This window comes from Bactrocera oleae, chromosome 4 (assembly GCF_042242935.1).
Source record: "Bactrocera oleae isolate idBacOlea1 chromosome 4, idBacOlea1, whole genome shotgun sequence".
NCBI lineage: Eukaryota > Metazoa > Arthropoda > Insecta > Diptera > Tephritidae > Bactrocera > Bactrocera oleae.
In genome coordinates this window covers 29,558,575-29,575,797 of record NC_091538.1, presented here as the reverse complement: position 1 = coordinate 29,575,797, position 17,223 = coordinate 29,558,575, and the positions used below count along the sequence as shown (strand labels likewise).

General features: G+C 35.9%; 1 protein-coding gene across 17 annotated transcripts in view; it reads right to left on the bottom strand.

Moving 5' to 3' along the window:
* The window catches only part of Ptp52F (Protein tyrosine phosphatase 52F), a 922,788-nt gene that overhangs the window by 474,619 nt on the left and 430,946 nt on the right, over positions 1 to 17,223 (bottom strand). The window lies entirely within an intron of this gene.

Sequence of the window (17,223 nt, the reverse complement as noted above, 5' to 3'; positions counted from 1 at the left end):
ATGGAGGGAAGTTAAGGTGATATATATCCCAAAGGCGGGCAAAAGCTCACATATTAATCCAAAGGATTTTAGACCAATTAGTCTTTCATCATTTCTTTTAAAAACGCTGGAAAGACTAATAGAAATACATATAAAGGACATACTAAACCCAAGAAAAATGGCAGTTTCGCAGCATGCGTACTCGAAGGGTAGATCCACAGAAACGGCATTAAGCTCAGTGGTAGCAGAGATTGAAAAATCTCTGGAAATAAAAGAATACACCCTCGTAGTCTTCCTAGACATAGAAGGTGCCTTTAACAACATCCAGCCAAAGGCCATATTGAGCGCGCTTAAAGATCTGGGCATATCTGAGCCTCTCCGGAAATTAATTGAACAGATGCTCTTGGGCAGGTCAATTATTTCAACGCTGGGAGCTTCAACGATGTACAGATCTGTCCGAAGGGGTACACCCCAAGGAGGCGTGTTATCCCCACTTCTCTGGGTCCTGACAATGAATAAAATGCTTGTGGACCTAGAAAAGAAGGGGATACATGTTGTGGCCTACGCTGATGATGTGGCAGTCTCGGTTAGGGGCAAGTTCCCGAACACCCTCGCTAGTCTCATGCAGACAATACTAAACGAGATTAATCGATGGGCCGTATCATGCGGACTGAATTTAAATGCTAGCAAGACAGAACTAGTATTGTTTACTAAGAAACACAGTACTCCCGAAATCACGCCGCCATTTTTAAATGGCACCAGGCTAACGATAGGGGATAAAGCAAGCTACTTGGGACTAATTTTGGACAGGAAGCTTTCTTGGAAACAAAACCTGGAAGCGAGGGTAAAGAAAGCTGCTACAGCGCTTTACACATGTAAAAGAATGGTGGGGCCCAGGTGGGGACTGACACCTCGGGTGGCTCACTGGCTGTACACAGCAATTGTAAGGCCGATCATGACCTACGGGATAGTAGTATGGTGGCCAATTACAGAAAAGAAATATGCGATTAGAAGCATGGAAAGTATACAAAGAGCAGCTAGTATTTGCATCAGTGGAGCTCTCAGAACTACGCCAAGCCAGGCGCTCAACATAATTTTACACTTGCTGCCAACAGACTTATATTGCAAGCAAATGGCAGCGAAGTCAGCTCTAAGACTGCGGGAAGCCTCCCTATTAGTCGCCTGTAACAAGGGACATTCTAGGATACTTAGGAAGTTCCCGGTTCTTCCCATAACTACGGATTTTCGCAATCCGGTGGAGCTGAACCTAAATCCGGTCCTCAATATTACCTTTCCCTCCAGAGAGGAGTGGGAACGGGATGTAGTGGACAAGGAAGAAGGGATTAGCTTCTATACGGATGGTTCCAAACTGGATAACCGAGTAGGCGGCGGGGTCTTCTCGGCTAAATTAGATACCAAAATCGCCTTCCGGTTACCAGACCACTGTAGTGTCTTCCAAGCAGAAGTCACTGCAATTAAAGAAAGCCTTCTTGTACTAACAAAAAGCGTAATAACAACAAGAAGTGTATTTATATATACAGACAGCCAAGCGGCTTTGAAATCTCTGATGTCTCATAGGATTTCGTCGAAGACAGTGAAGGATTGCCATGATCTTCTGGCGGATCTGTCATCCTATTTCACTATAAATCTGCAATGGGTTCCAGGACACAGTGACATCCCTGGTAACTGCGTAGCAGATGAACTAGCCAGAGCAGGCACCACCCTACAACTAGATCCTGGTAAGGTGGACATAAATATGCCTCTGGCTATGTGTAGATACCTAATCGACAAACATGTCATTAATATAGCCGAGTGTCAGTGGAATCAATCCCTGACCTGCTCAACCAGCAGGCAAACGTGGAAAAAATGGAATATGAGCCGCACATGCCGACTATTAAAATTCAAGAGGAATGATATAAGAACTCTCGTAGGAGTACTAACAGGCCACTGTCTAATAGGCAGACATGCAAGTAGACTTGGCGCGCCATATAACGACTATTGCAGAAGCTGTCAGGAAGTAGAAGAGGAGGAGACCATTAGACATCTTCTATGCGATTGCGCAGCACTATATAGGAAAAGAATCGCAACCATGGGTCGTGGGTTTCTTGACGACGTCTCGGAGGTTGCACAGATAAAACTTGTCACACTGATGAAGTTCATCAGAAGTACGGGGTGGTTCAGAGAGGAACCAGTAGAGTGAGGGGATCACAGTCCCAGTGGTATCACAATGGGCCTCCTAAAGGCCTAAGTGTGTCGAATGACAGCCACTTTACCTACCTACCTACCTATTGGACCAAAATAAATCTGTGGTATCATCAGAAACTTTCTCAGAATTAACTACTCGAGTTTCAATTAATGACATGTCCTCATTTGTCATAGTACCATATGGTTTAATGCAATTGCAAATCTTGATCCTCCTGTTGTCTCATTAGTAAAGTAGTAAATTAAAGTATTAAAATAACTCCTATAAAGAGAAGCCAACTAAAGTGCTGTGTGCACCATTGGGATTAGGAAAGAATATCCACCTATATCCAACAGGTGAGGGTTGCTTCGAATCACCAAACACTATAATCGGTATACCACCGAAGGGGCTGTCTGTAATGAATTAACTGTGTCATTGCTAAGTGGACGCAACTCTCAATTCAACTGACAGGTAAAGAGAATATTGAATGAAGGATCATTCCACCTATTCCGAATGCTGCTTTACCCGTAGGTGCGCAAAGAAGAACTTTCAAGGAACTTGGACTAGATCCAGGTATAGAAATGAAACGATTATTAAGAGCTCGATATATTGCAGATTTCAAATGACTCTTTTACACACCTACACCGCCGGTAATGAACTCATAAAAGGGGCGATATTTGTTTAGCTGGTGCTTTGCTTAGTATTTAGACTTTGAATTTAAGAAATTAGTTCCTCAACTTGAATTAGTGGAGGTAATTTATTAAGTCTAATATTGCAATCAGATTCAGTGCGATTATCTGTTATCCAGCAAATTTATATTTTGGTTTATTTCTGGCAGTGCTAACACTCTGAACTCATTTGCCACGATAGGTAGTTCATTTTTTGCTCCTTCGTCTAAGTCTATTTCATTATAAATACTTTCAGAACATGTTCAAGTTCTCTTTGCTCAAAAACATGATGTTTTCTTTGACTTTCCTCAGTTAGAATACGATGTGTTATCCAAGTCTGCTCATTATCGTTTTGAATGAGATCTTGCTTTTCATTTTGCCATGGAAAGTGAAGCATTACCGTTTCGCGGAAATATTCAACTCGGGCCAAATCGGGGTTAAACCTTCTATACCGAATTATACAAGGTTTGGTAATAATACTGGGCTTGTGCATATATTTCTGTACCTGATATAAATTTGTTACCAATATGTTTAAGTTTTTGCTTAACAGTATAATATCCAGCAGTTACCTCTGATATAGCTTCATTTAAGAGCCTAGAAATTCCCCTATTAAATTTGTTAATATAATTAATTACATATGAACAGCAAGCATATGCATCCAGTATATATTGGATATCCATATTTGCTCTATGGAGTTCTTAAATCAGAGGATCATAAGCGTTTATAAAACGATCCTGTAATTTTCCTTTAATAGTCATCAAAAGAAATATACATATATTCTACGTTCAGATAGGAAATGTTCAAAATTGTTTCAGTTAGAAATGTTTTCTGTAGTTATATTTGAATTTTAAACGTTTTGAATTTTTGAAATGTTTTCCTTGTGTCTTTCTTAATTTTGACTTGTTTCTGTAAGAGGTATATGCCGTTGAAGGCATTGGTGTATATGGTATACTAACGTAGTGGATGACCAACTAATATTTTACAGCCGATAAAGTGATAAAGAAGGTTGAAAGCCAAAATTGGCGAATCATAGCGATATCCGTTTTCTTCTCAGCTTACTAGTGCGCAGGAGAGGATCTAACGCCTTTCAAAACCTTGTAACCATCATCGTGTTGAATCAAGTTTTAGACAAAGTTTTCGTTTAATAGATTATGGGTCGTAACTCGGCTCCGGTCTGAAAACTTTCTAAGGCAAAGGGATGTACTATTCTTAATTTGTAGCAGTTCTAATTTTTTGTAATCATAGAACTACTTTGGATTGGTACATGCTCTTCTGTCAAAACGGCGAATTTCAGAACGTATTATTTTGCTATATGTTTCAGAGCATGTACGTAGTATATTGTTTCAAATGACAACTCTTCTGAATTAGTGTCTTGAATTATGTCAATTGGTCCTTGTCCTTCACCTTGACTAAACGGTTATAGTCCAAGTTTTCTAGAGTAATATTGTCCAAAAGAGTTTCTTGACCGCCTGGGTTTACCTCGGAAGGTAAAAGACCCATGGGAATATTATTACCAGATCGAACCTCGGGGTCTTCGCGCCGAGATCTATGACCTCGAGTATTTCTCATTTTCTCAACAGATCGAACCTCGGGGTCTTCGCGCCGACATCTATGACCTCGAGTATTTCTTATATGCTCTTCAGAGTGAATTTATGGATCTTGCCGCCTTGTTCTATGTGGAACAGTATTTACAACTTGGTCAACAGAGCGAACCTCGGGTCTTCGCGCCGAGATCTATGACCTCGAGTATTTCGAGATCGATCGAGATTTGTTGATTTTGACGTCTTGCCCTATGTTGAAAAGTATTTAAATTTTGTTCAAAAGACCGTACCTCGAGATTTTTCCGCCTGGTTCTATGTTAATTTGTATTGATAATTTGTTCGGACAGACGTACATCAGAATCTAGTCCACGATTAGCGTGACTTACAGTATCTTGTGACTGCTCACTATCTCTATATAAAGAGTTTGAATGAAGAACTCTCATACGTCTTCTATTCTGAAGACGACTTATTAATATAGATCTTCTACTTAATCTAGGCATTATTAATAAATAATAAATATATAAAGTACTTGTATAGTTCCGTTCGTCTGTTTCTCACTATAACTGAGTTCTTGCTATGACTTCTTTCCTAAAGGTACTTTAGTTGAATATACTGCTGTAAATGTGTGCACATATATATGCATATATATGTATAAACACTATACGTAACATTGATGATATTAAACACTTTGTACACTGAAATTTGTTTGAAGAAAACACTTTGCTGGTCAAGAAATCTAGTGTAACTGAAACTACAAACACAGTGTACTGATATTTATTATGCAACATGTTGCTACAGAGTATAATAGTTTTATTATGGTATATTTTTGTACTTTTGTATACCTATATATTACATAGATATTCACTAACATAATAATACAGATTATTTAGTTATATTGATATTTTAGAAATTAGTAGTTTATTTCATTGTATTGAAATTAAGTGCTCGGAAAACCCCTCCGTAAATTGCTTTTATCTAACACTTTTTAAAACAAGAGGATCTATGTTACCTATTTTGAAAGAGCTGCTCTCGAAGACTAAATTAACAATGACTTACATATAATGAAGTATATTGTAGAATGCACATATGTAGGCAGGTATGTACATTTTCTTCTTTCTGGGTAAATCCCAAAAAGTACATAAATGTAATTTTCTTGAGTTTACAGTACACCTCATGACCCTTAATTAAAATGTGACGAAAGACTGAAATCATAGACAGTAGCATTTTAGCCATTGGGGTCGCGGTTTATTTATTACCACATAACAAGGGTCTTTAGCCCTTTTGATACTACACTACTAATATTTACTGAATGCGAATTTTCCTAGAAAGATATTTTTCCTCTATACAATACACATTCTAAGAAACTTTTTTACATTGTTGTCTGGTATATTTTGTTATAGGTTCAACATGATGGCTGAGAATATATACCTATCCACTGATTATCACCAAATATTAGAAGAAATATATGTATATACAAGTCTATATCTATCTCTCGCAACATGTTGCTACAGAGTATAATGGATTGGTTGTTTGTATCACCTAAAACTAAACGAGTTAGATATAAGGTTAATTATATATAAATGATCAGGATGAAAAGACGCGTTGAAATCCGGGTGACTGTCTGTTCGTCGCTTATACCCCTCCCCGCTTCGTGCAAGTTGTAACTTGAATAAAATTTGAGATATCTGTATAAAACTTGATACACATGTTTCTTTGTGACGTAAGACGGTTGGTATTGCAGATAGGCGTAATCGGAATACTGCCACGCCCACTAAACGCCATTAATGAACAACAAATAAATTGCCATAACTAAGCTCCACAATAAGATACAAGACTGTTATTTGGTATACAAACAGATATATAGAGTACGGTCAGCTGGACGTTTCAAAATCGTGAATATCAGTCATATGGTCGCTAAGGCAGGTTTCCGCCTGATTTTATCAATTTTAGATACAGATACACTCTTATTAGAAAAGGACTTTCTCCATTATATAAAAATAACTCCCACATTGGTCGATATATGTGGTATAAAGTCAATTGGAACTTCGAAAATCTTTATATTAGGTATATGGGAGCGAAGGGAAATATTGGCCTGATTCAACCTATTTTTGACACAATGATATAATATTATCAAAAAAACATTTTCCCTGAATTCAATAATTTATCTCACAGATTGCCGGTATACTCGGCATAAAGTCTGTCTAATGAGCTGGAGTCCTCATAAAAAGTTAAGGTCCGATTTTGACAATTTTTGGTCGTAAGATGAAATACGGGTTGGTTGAAAGGTTTTTGCGCTCGAAATGAAAAAATACTGTTTTTGGTAAGAAATATATTTTTTTTGTTCAATATAACTGTACTTTAATACATTTATTCAAATGATCCTCCAATAATGCCATCTCTATAATGGCTTTCTGGAAGCTCTGCAAATACCCGTCTACGGCTGTAATAGCTTCATAATTCGACCAAAAACGCTTTTGGTAAAAATCGCTGGGAGCCAAATCTGGTGAATACTCAAGCAATTTGTACTTAAATTCGTTGATTTTTGTTAAAACACCTTTGAGAGCAGGTGCATTGTCTTGATTAAAAATGATTTTTTTATGCTGCCAACCAGTTATTTTCTTACGAATGTTTTCATCCAGCTGATCCAAAAGGTTGCAGTATTATTCAGAATTGATTGTTTTACCTTTTCGCAGATAATCAATCAAAAAATTCCTTTTGCATCCCAAAATGCTGATGCCATAACCTCCTTTGTTGATCGTTGAGACTTCACCTACTTTGGCGCTGAACAAACAGCTGCAGTTCACTGTAAACTTTCTCTTTGTAATTTAGGATCATGGTGATGGATCCAAGTCTCATCCATAGTTATAAAACGATGCAAGAAATCGGTTTTAATTGGTTTTCGATCCAGTTTTTGTTGAATTGTTACCGTGTGCGGCACTAACTACGTCTAAATTCACCAGCCCAAAATTCAACGGTGCGTTTTGAAGATGACTCCTTATACAAGTATACTCCTAACTATTTTTTGAAACACCTTTGAACCTTTCAAAAGAAAGAATCTAACCACTGTGAGATATTCAATTTATTTCCGTATTAAAAAAATACTCTGACACGTCAACTTCAAATTGCTTGTAAACAAATAATAAGTTGACAGAAAGACTTGTATCTTTTCATAGGTTCTTACGACAGACGTACCAACTTGATAAAAAAAAACATTTGGAGCTAGTAGTGCTATTTCTTGGTGAGAGCACACACTTCAAAACCAACCTTTACCTTGAAGCCCTAAGAGAATTTCGGTGATTTATTATACAATAGCTTGAATGCTTTGGAACATATCTTCCATTACATTAAACTTATTAGAGAGGGGCACCACGCCCACTTTAAAATTTTTTTAGCCTACAGGAGCCCTTGCTATTGCAATTCTTTGCACCAAATTACGTTCGATTAATGCCGTTTTGTGGGCGTGGCAGTCGTCCGATTACACCCATCCACGAACTCGTCCTAATTCTTTTCCCAAGGAACATGTGACCAACTTTCATCAAGATTATTTATTCTTACAGCTCGCACAGACAGACGGACGGACAGACACTCACCCGGAATTCAACTAGTCTCATCATCCTGATCATTTATATTTCTATAATCTTATATCTAACAACCGTAAGGTGTACAAAACTATTATGCTCTGTAGTAATATGTTGCAAGAGTATAAAAGAAAGTTGTGCTGGTACATTATAGTCACAAGTATATGCAACGAAAACAATTCATCGATATATCGATCATCGAATGGCAAACATCGATGGTTTCGGAGCATCAGTGTTTATTTTTTGCATCCCATATTCGAACAATATTAAAGCAGTTTGACATACTACCAATTGGAAGGAATCATTTGGAACAAAGTTGTCCCTACAATAGGATATATTTTTATTTTGTATATTCTGTGCATTCGGTATATTATCCATATAAATATTACCCACGAATTCGGGAAAGCTATCTAAATGCCATCCGAATATAATTTTCTACAAAAGTTAATTCACGGTATCCATGGAATTAAAAAAAAAATTCCCTACTGATTCATTACGCACAAATAACATATTATTTTTATTCCCCACGCTTTCAACACTCGATGCAATAATAGGGTTTAATTTGTTAAGGGTCGAGTTTTCTTAGAGTGGAGTTAAACTTTTTAAATTGTAGTAATGTACATACAGTCACTCACATTGAAGGTCGGGCAAGAACTAAGCAAAATTTCTACTGATAATAAATTTGTAATGAAAAAAGATATTAAACTCAATTTTATTTTATTTATATATGTTAGAAATATAATATAAATATATATTCAAAGTAACGTAAAATTAAGCACATGGAGCAAAAACTAAGCTAAGGCTACTTTTTCGCCTCTCATTGAAAGTCGGGCAAGCTGTATTTCTACCAAATTTAACGGTAAATATTCCGTTATATCTATTTGAAGCTTCATTATAAGCCTAAATATTTGTCATTTGAGTATCGTAAGTCCGTCAGTGAAGTATAAGTGAGTAGTTTTTTAAAATGTCGCAAAATATTAAACAGTCTACTTTGGATGAACGCCATTTAGTCATACATCACCATTTACAAGGAAAAACGGAGCGTTAAATAGCAAATTTGGTGAAGAAAAGCAAATCCACAGTTCACGAAATAATTTTTGTTTTCTCACTGTAGGACTTGTTTGTTTTCATTAAAAATTTATTATCAGTACAAATTTTGCTTAGTTCTTGCCCGACTTTCAATGTGAGTGACTGTATATTTATTTAAAAGGTAGAGGACAAAGAAGTACCACAGAATGTGAGTAATAAATTTCAAAAACTGATACAAAATTTAATGAATAACTCCTCTATAATACGAAGATTTTTACCACTATTCGCACTGCATACGACGATCTAATATACTCAAAACTATACCCGTATCAAATGGCTACAGATATTGTGATCTCTTAAATCCTCGATCTATTGAAAACTGGCATAAGAAGGCAATCAAAATCATTTTATAACTACCCAATCTGGCTTGTCGATAAAAACGAAACAGACGTACATGGAAATACAGAGAAACGTATCGGCATAGACTTTAGGGAATTGAATTAGTTAACTATCGCAGATAAATTTCTTTCGCTAACTTCTCTGTGATACTAGGAAATATAAGAATTTCGCCAGGTATTTTACAACTCTTGATTTTAAATCAAGATTCCATTCAAAAACGCTTGCGGAACGCGAAGATAAAAACAGCTTTTCGGTAAAAAATGGCAAAAGTATAATGAATGGGTTTTGAAGATGCCATATTCTGCCAACTTAACAACCGTCTATTCTGTTCCATGTCAGATCATATTTAGGGCTGTCGAGTTAATACTATTGCATTATAAAAGCTTTTGCATGTTTGTTTTGCATGGCTGTTTCCGAAATCAAATTATTCTAGAATACATAGTTTTCTTTCTTAAACGATACTTCGTATATTTTGTCGAAATACTTTCCATATAATCAAATGTACGAATAAAGATAAGTGTATCGCCAAATATAATCGTGCTCACAGGGCAGGTCAGGAAAACGTGAAACGTTGTGATTATTAATTTCCCCATTATTACAAAGCTGGTTAATGCAATTGTAAAATTTCTAGCAAAGTTCAAGTATTCAACTCCCTCCTATATTATATCACGGAATCATAGATGTAAAACCTCCAATCATTCAAATAACGAATATTTTTCCAAACACAAAAATAGCACAAACAAAAAAAAAACAAATGTTGTTACCCTGGATATGAATTAAGATTATGAATTTATTCTTTAAAGTATTGAATGTCCTTTTTTATAATGAAAGCATTTATCACTTATTGGCTTGTTAGCAATAAAATTTATTTTGCTAGTCATGATTAGGGGTCTGCGCACCTTTTTCGCCCGCGCAAACATCACTCTCCACTTTTTGCCGAAGATATGCGAAAAGTTTTAAAGTTTAACTAAAAATCAAACATAGAGGCATCTAAACTTAATTCAAAAGTTATACGCATGGATTACTTAGAAACAATGAACTCAGTAATTTAATACGTGATCGAGTTGGGAATGATAGAAGAATTTGTGAAAGCATTGGACGTGGAAGATTATTGATTTAGTGACATTTGTAGAAAATGTCCGAACTTAGCACGAAAAAGTTCAAACTTAGATTATTTGATACAGCATTTACTGAAAAATAAAGACTTTTTCAAAGTAATGATTTTTCTGGAAAGTGAATCGGGGAAAAGTTTTGTTTTGATGGTCAAAATTTCCTAAGTAACCATTACGTACCAAATTATGGAAAATTATATACATATTGACAAACTGTCAGACTCTAGGCGAGAATTTGAGTATCAAGTTAGACTATCATGTAAATTAGTTTTCGGATAATTTTGGAAATTATAGTGTGAACCAGAGAGAGCGGTTCAACCAGGATCTAAAAGTGATGGAAGAAAGGTATCAAGGTATCGATTTTTCACACAAAAACATGCTATTATCGAGAGTTTCATTTTTTATTTTATTATATGAACTTCAATTATATATCTTACACATTGACCGGTATTTTCGGTATAAAGTCAACTATAGGCACTGGGGTCCACATATTCAGTACCTAGGGGCTTTACAGTTTTTTTTCGATTTAAACAATTTTTAGTCACAAGGTGGCATATTTTAAACGTGTTTAAATGATGCCTCAGTACCACCTCTCACCCACCCGATGAAACCACACCACACAGAAAAACACAACACACCATAACACAGCACCTGTACACCTAACAAAAAGGACGGGATCATCGTGCTCACATCATCATTCGCTTTTTAGATAGCTGACATAGCGATCCTACACATTCGTTTTTGTATACAGGCCTGAGCGCCAGATCATCTTTAGACAACAACGATCCAGCGCGCTGCTCGTGCCGATTATAACTCGTCGATCGACATCGGCCCAAAATAATACTTTAAAGAAATGTATTAACAATAATAACTGGCTTTTATATGTAATAAAATATTAAAACGAGAAAAATCGCAGTGACACCAAAAAATATAAAAAAAACAAGATAGGAAGTTCTAAGTTCGGGTGTAACCGAACATCTTATATTCTCACAACTAGCAAGGATCAAAGCCCGTGAAATTACTTCTGGTGTTGGCAAAATTTTATATTAAACGAAGTATTAATCTGATTCAACCAATTTTTGACACAAACAGGATCAGGAGTTTCATTTATTTATTTTATCATATAAATTTTAATTATATATCTTACACATTTACACAGTACCTAGGGGCTTGAACAGTTTTGGTTCAATTTAGACAATTGTTAGTCACAAGGTGGCATACTTTAAACGCATTATTCACGCAAAATTTTACCCCGATACAATCACTGTTGCTTGATTTGCATAGTGGAAAGTGAAAGAATCTGATGGAATTTAAAATGGTGCTATATGGGAAATAAGCGTGGTTGTAATCCGATTTTGCACATTTTCGCACTATAACATATAAATATAAGTAGAATGTTATTTACCGAATTTGGTTGAAATCACTTAAGCAGATCCCAAGATATGGGTTTTCCCCTAAAAGTGGGCGGTACCACGCCCACTGTCTAATTTTGAATGCGATTCCTAAAAAGTCATCTCATACCATTCCAGAAATAAAATTAATGTCTCTGGCATGTTTAGTTTTTAACATTACCGTTATATGGGGAGTGGGCGGGTTGTCACCCGATTTCACTGTCGATAGAGGTGAAATTTGTCCTCTGTGAAGATTGTTATTATGGCTTTAGCTGTTTAGAAGATGCCCCTCCCTAATTTGATCCTGTGTATCAAATAACAGTCTTGTATCTTATTGTGGAGCTTAGTTATGACAATTTATTTGTTTTTATTAATGGCGTTTTGTGGGCGTGGCAGTAGTCTGATTACTCCCATCTGCAACACCAACCGTCTTACGGCACCAAGAAACATGTGTGCCAAGTTTCATAAAGATATCTCAATTTTTACTTAAGTTACAGCTTGTACAGATGGATGGACGGACAGACAGACGGACAGACAGTCACCGGATTTCAACGCGTATTGTCATCCTAAAAATTTATATATACATATAACGGGCGTTTTTTTAGCAGTATAGAACTATTTAACAATTTAAAAATTGGAATAAAACAACGATGGATTATTCGATTGACATGACATTTATCCGAAAGATAATCTTGTGGCATTACATTTTAAATATGATTTCTGGCATATGACCGCCACGGCTGGCTCGGATGTAGTCCAATCTGGACGTCCCATTATCGATGATTTTTTTCCAGCATTTGGTCGTATATCGGCAATAACACGGCGAATGTTGTCTTCCAAATGGTTAAGTGACTTTACATAACCCCACAGAAAGTTGTCTAGCGGTGTTAAATCACAAGGTCTTGGAGGCCAATTCACAGGTTTAAAACGTGAAATTAGCCGGTCACCAAACGTGTAAATGCGGCAGTTTTGTTTGTTGACGTAGCCATTCAACCAGAAGCGCGCTTCATCGCATCATACGATGAAATGAACGTAGTGCGCGATAAGTATTCCGCACAGAACCATTATTTTCGAAATAAAACTGCACTATTTCCAAGCGGTGTTCAGGCGTGAGTCTATTCATTATGAATTGCCAAACCAAGCTGAGAGTAAATCACTTGACAGCTGTTAAATCGGTCGCCATCTTGAACAGTAATGCCAACTTAAAGTTCTATACCTCGAAAAAAAAACACCCATTATAACACTATATATAGCTCGATTATTAAGTGACTTAGGTGAACAAAACTATTATACTCTGTAGCAACAGGTTGCGAGAGTATAAAAATGTTGAGAAAGAATTCTACATTCGTAATGTGAAGAAATTGTGAATAAATTACAATACAATTTCGTATCTTCTTGACTTACATAAATTGAAGGCCATTAATTTCGACTTTTGTTGCTATATTTTAGTTCGCGTCAACTAAAATTTCATAAAAACATCTCGGAATTCCTTATATTAGAGATATGAGGATTATACCAGTTCCATTCTAATTCAGCGCTAAACCATATAACTTTCAAGAAAACTTGTCCATTTAATTTTAATAAAGTATCATATTTTGAGCGACCTGAACGAAAGAAACTAATTGCATTAATTTGGAAATTGCTGAGAACGTATTTTTAAGCAATTTTTTAAACATACAAGTATAACCCACACACTGAGTGACATATTCGGCATAAATCATTATGCGTAGTATTTGGGACATATTAAATGCTACCTGAGTTTCATTAAGGTACCTCACATACAATTACCAATCTAATGGAGTCAGCCGAACGTTCAAAACTTCTGATATTAGTTATAAAGGGGCACTGTTGCAAAATACACTCTCTTATTTTCATTGATATAACTCACATATTGGGTGATATAATACTTATAAGTACAAGTATATGGGCACTAAGGGAAGTATTGACACGATTCAACTCATTTTCTATATTCAGACACACTATTATCAAAAAAGGAGTTTTTTAACGGCTCCTATAAAGCGTTACTGTGCGGTCCTGGTTGAAAAAATTTATTGCCTCGGACGCATTTAGCTAATGATTTATCGCTAGTTTAGTGAGTTTAGATATACACATTAAACTCGTTAGGGGGCGGGGCCATCCTCATTTTTGAAAAAAATTGTAAACCATTTTCGGTTGTGCCAAATTTGAGTTCTGTATCTTAATTTACGGATAATTAATGGCACTTTACACGTTTTCGATTAATGGCGTTTTGGCAGTGGTCCGATTACGCCCATCCACGAACTCGTCCTTACGTTTTGTAAAGACACATGTGCACCAAGTTTCATCAAGATATCTTGATTTTTACTCAAGTTACTGCGTGCCCGATTAGGCGGACGAAGGCAGAGAGTCACCCGAATTTAAACCCGTCTCTCTATCCTGATCATTAATATACCATATACATAACCCTATATCTATCTCGATAAGCTTTGGGGGATACAAACACAACCAAACAAAATTATTATACCCTGAAGCAACATATTGCAAGAGTATAAAAAAGTTAGTTTGGCGTCGATATAATAACTGCATCACCTCTTTATAGCACTTCAAATGAGCAAGTTCCATAGTACGTTATTGGACATTGTAAGATGTCTAATACTAGTAAAAAAATTTATCAAACAATTGTTCTCATTTTATTAGCTTTTAGAAATTAAATGACGATCCATTCTGTAACCAAAAGAAAACCCATTTATAGTTCATACCATGCCGTTAAAATGCAAAACGAAATAATTAATGAAACAGCAAAAGCTCAACAAGCACAGCTGAAGAGGCAAAAAATATTGTTCTCGGGAACCTTTACTAGTAAAGACAAACAGAAAACTCGCTCGATTTTATAATTGTATTATCTGTGAAGTACGCTGTATGTTAAATATGTTCACGTAATTTTGTATACCGAGTTTGGTAGCAAATTGGTCAAGCATACCCATTGCTCAATTTTTCCTTTAATTGCTCGTAGGAGTATTAAATGAATTTTTTTAGAGGGCAGGCCCATGCCCACTTTTCAAAACACAATTGGCCTTTTCTGTTTTGATTCCCTGTACACAATTAAAGTTTCGTAGAATAATTTGTGGCATAGTTACGTATTTTATAATACAAGTATTATACTTGTTCCTGCAACAAGCATGGAGATTGAATGGGGGAGTGTCTTTTCAAATGACAACCTCATTCACTCCCGTAAAATCTTGGTGACCGATGTTAAAGCTAACAAGGCACTGTTGATGAAGTACATTGGCGGTATATTCCTACCTTTCTCTGTACAGGTAGACCTACGTGCTGGCTGGAGTCCCGCTGGCAGCCCATTCATCTTAATAATGAATGAACAGAAGTAATGCTTTTAAATTCCATCTAATTTGATCTTTATACATATGTATAAACCAAGCACCAATAACGTTATCAGAATACAACTTATGACTTCAAGGTATCGCTATACCTCTCCTCTAATTAGAGTCAAAATTGACCCATAACTTTTAAAGCTCCAGATATTGAAATCTGATATTTTACCAAAAATATAACCAGCGGTCGACGAATTGCCACATGTACTATATTTGTATATAATAATATTTGTTTTTCTAGTAGCCTTTATGTTGTACATAGTTGTCAATGTGTGAGTTTTCAAAATAGGTACTTCAGATTTTTTAGTTGACTTTATACTGTTTATTTTGGCGAAATGTATTTAAACAAGAAAAAACGTTAACTTCGGTTGCACCGAAGCTATAATACCCTTCACAAATACTAAGGCTCCTTACAAAAACCATGCACTATTTCCATGCAAACACTATACTCCCATCGTTCAGTTAATATGGCAGCTATATGCTATAGTCATTCGATCTATGCAATTTCTTCTGAGATTCAGATCGATAGGTTTAAAACTGAGAGACTTGTTCATATATAATATATTGTATACACACAGACAGACGGACATGGCTAAATAAACTCAGCTCATCATGCTGATTTTTTATGTATATATTTTATTAGGTCTCCAACGTTTGCTTCGGGGTGTTACAAACTTGGGGGCAAACTTAATATACCCTGTTCAGGCAGTGAGATCTTTATATTAGTATCTAAGAGCTCGAATATTTATTTTCCAATGTTGATTATTTGTAGACGGGAGCTGTCACACCTTGAAGACTATATATGTACATATATTAAAACTATATATCTACATATGTACATATATTAAAACAGCTATGTTCACGGCTTGAGCATCTCTGTTTTCATATGCAACACGCATCGTTCAGCCGTTGCTGATCAGACGACCACCAATTACGAAGCAGTATACCAACGCTTAAGTAAGTTTAACAGAGAGAGAATTTAAAAAATTTCATATGAAATCAATATTCATCATTAGTATCGAATCAGTTAAATCGAAATTGAAGCAATTCAGCATTTAAAAAAACTAAACTTTTGTTTGGCATTTCGACTGGCTGGCTTATTGTTGCTAGCCTAAAAAGGTGACGATTTTACAAACAAAATAAATAGCTGAAGATATAAAAAAATAAATAAATATCATGCAAGTACGGAAGGGTTAAGTTCGGGTGTAACTGAACATTTCATACTCTTGGAACTTGCAAGGGTCAAATCTGTGGAATTTAGGTGTAGGCAAAATTATATCTCAAAGAATTAAGGAAGGGCTAAGTTCGGATGTAACCGAACATTTTATACTCTCGCAAAGTCAAACGGTATACTCGTTTAAGATTTTTTTATACTAAATATATATATATTTTTATTTTGCTTGATTTGAATAGTGGAAAGTGAAAGAATCAGATGGTATTTAAAAAGGTGTTAAATGGGCAATAGGCGTGGTTGTAATCCGATTTCGCCCATGTTATATACAGAATTTGGTTAAAATCGGTTAAGCAGATCCCAAGATGTGGGTTTTCACCTAAAAGTGGGCGGCACACTGTCTAGTTTTGAACGTGGTTCATATTAAGTCATCTTATACCATGTTAAGAATACAATTTAATGTCTCTGGTGGGTTTAGTGCTTGATTTATCACGCTCTTAGTAGTTTTTAACAGTACCGTTATATGGGGAGTGGGCGGAGTTGTCACCTGATTTCACCCATTTTTACACTGTCAATAGACAACAGTCTTATATCTCATTGTGGAGCTTATTTCTGGCAATTTATTGGTTTTTTATTAATGACGTTTTGTAGGCGTTGCAGTGGTCCGACTACGCCCATCTGCTATACCAACCGTCTTACAGTACCAAGAAACATGTATACCAAGTTTCATAAAGATATCTCAATTTTTACTCAAGTTGCAGCTTGCATGGACGGACATGAACTCGTCTCTTCATCCTGAGATATA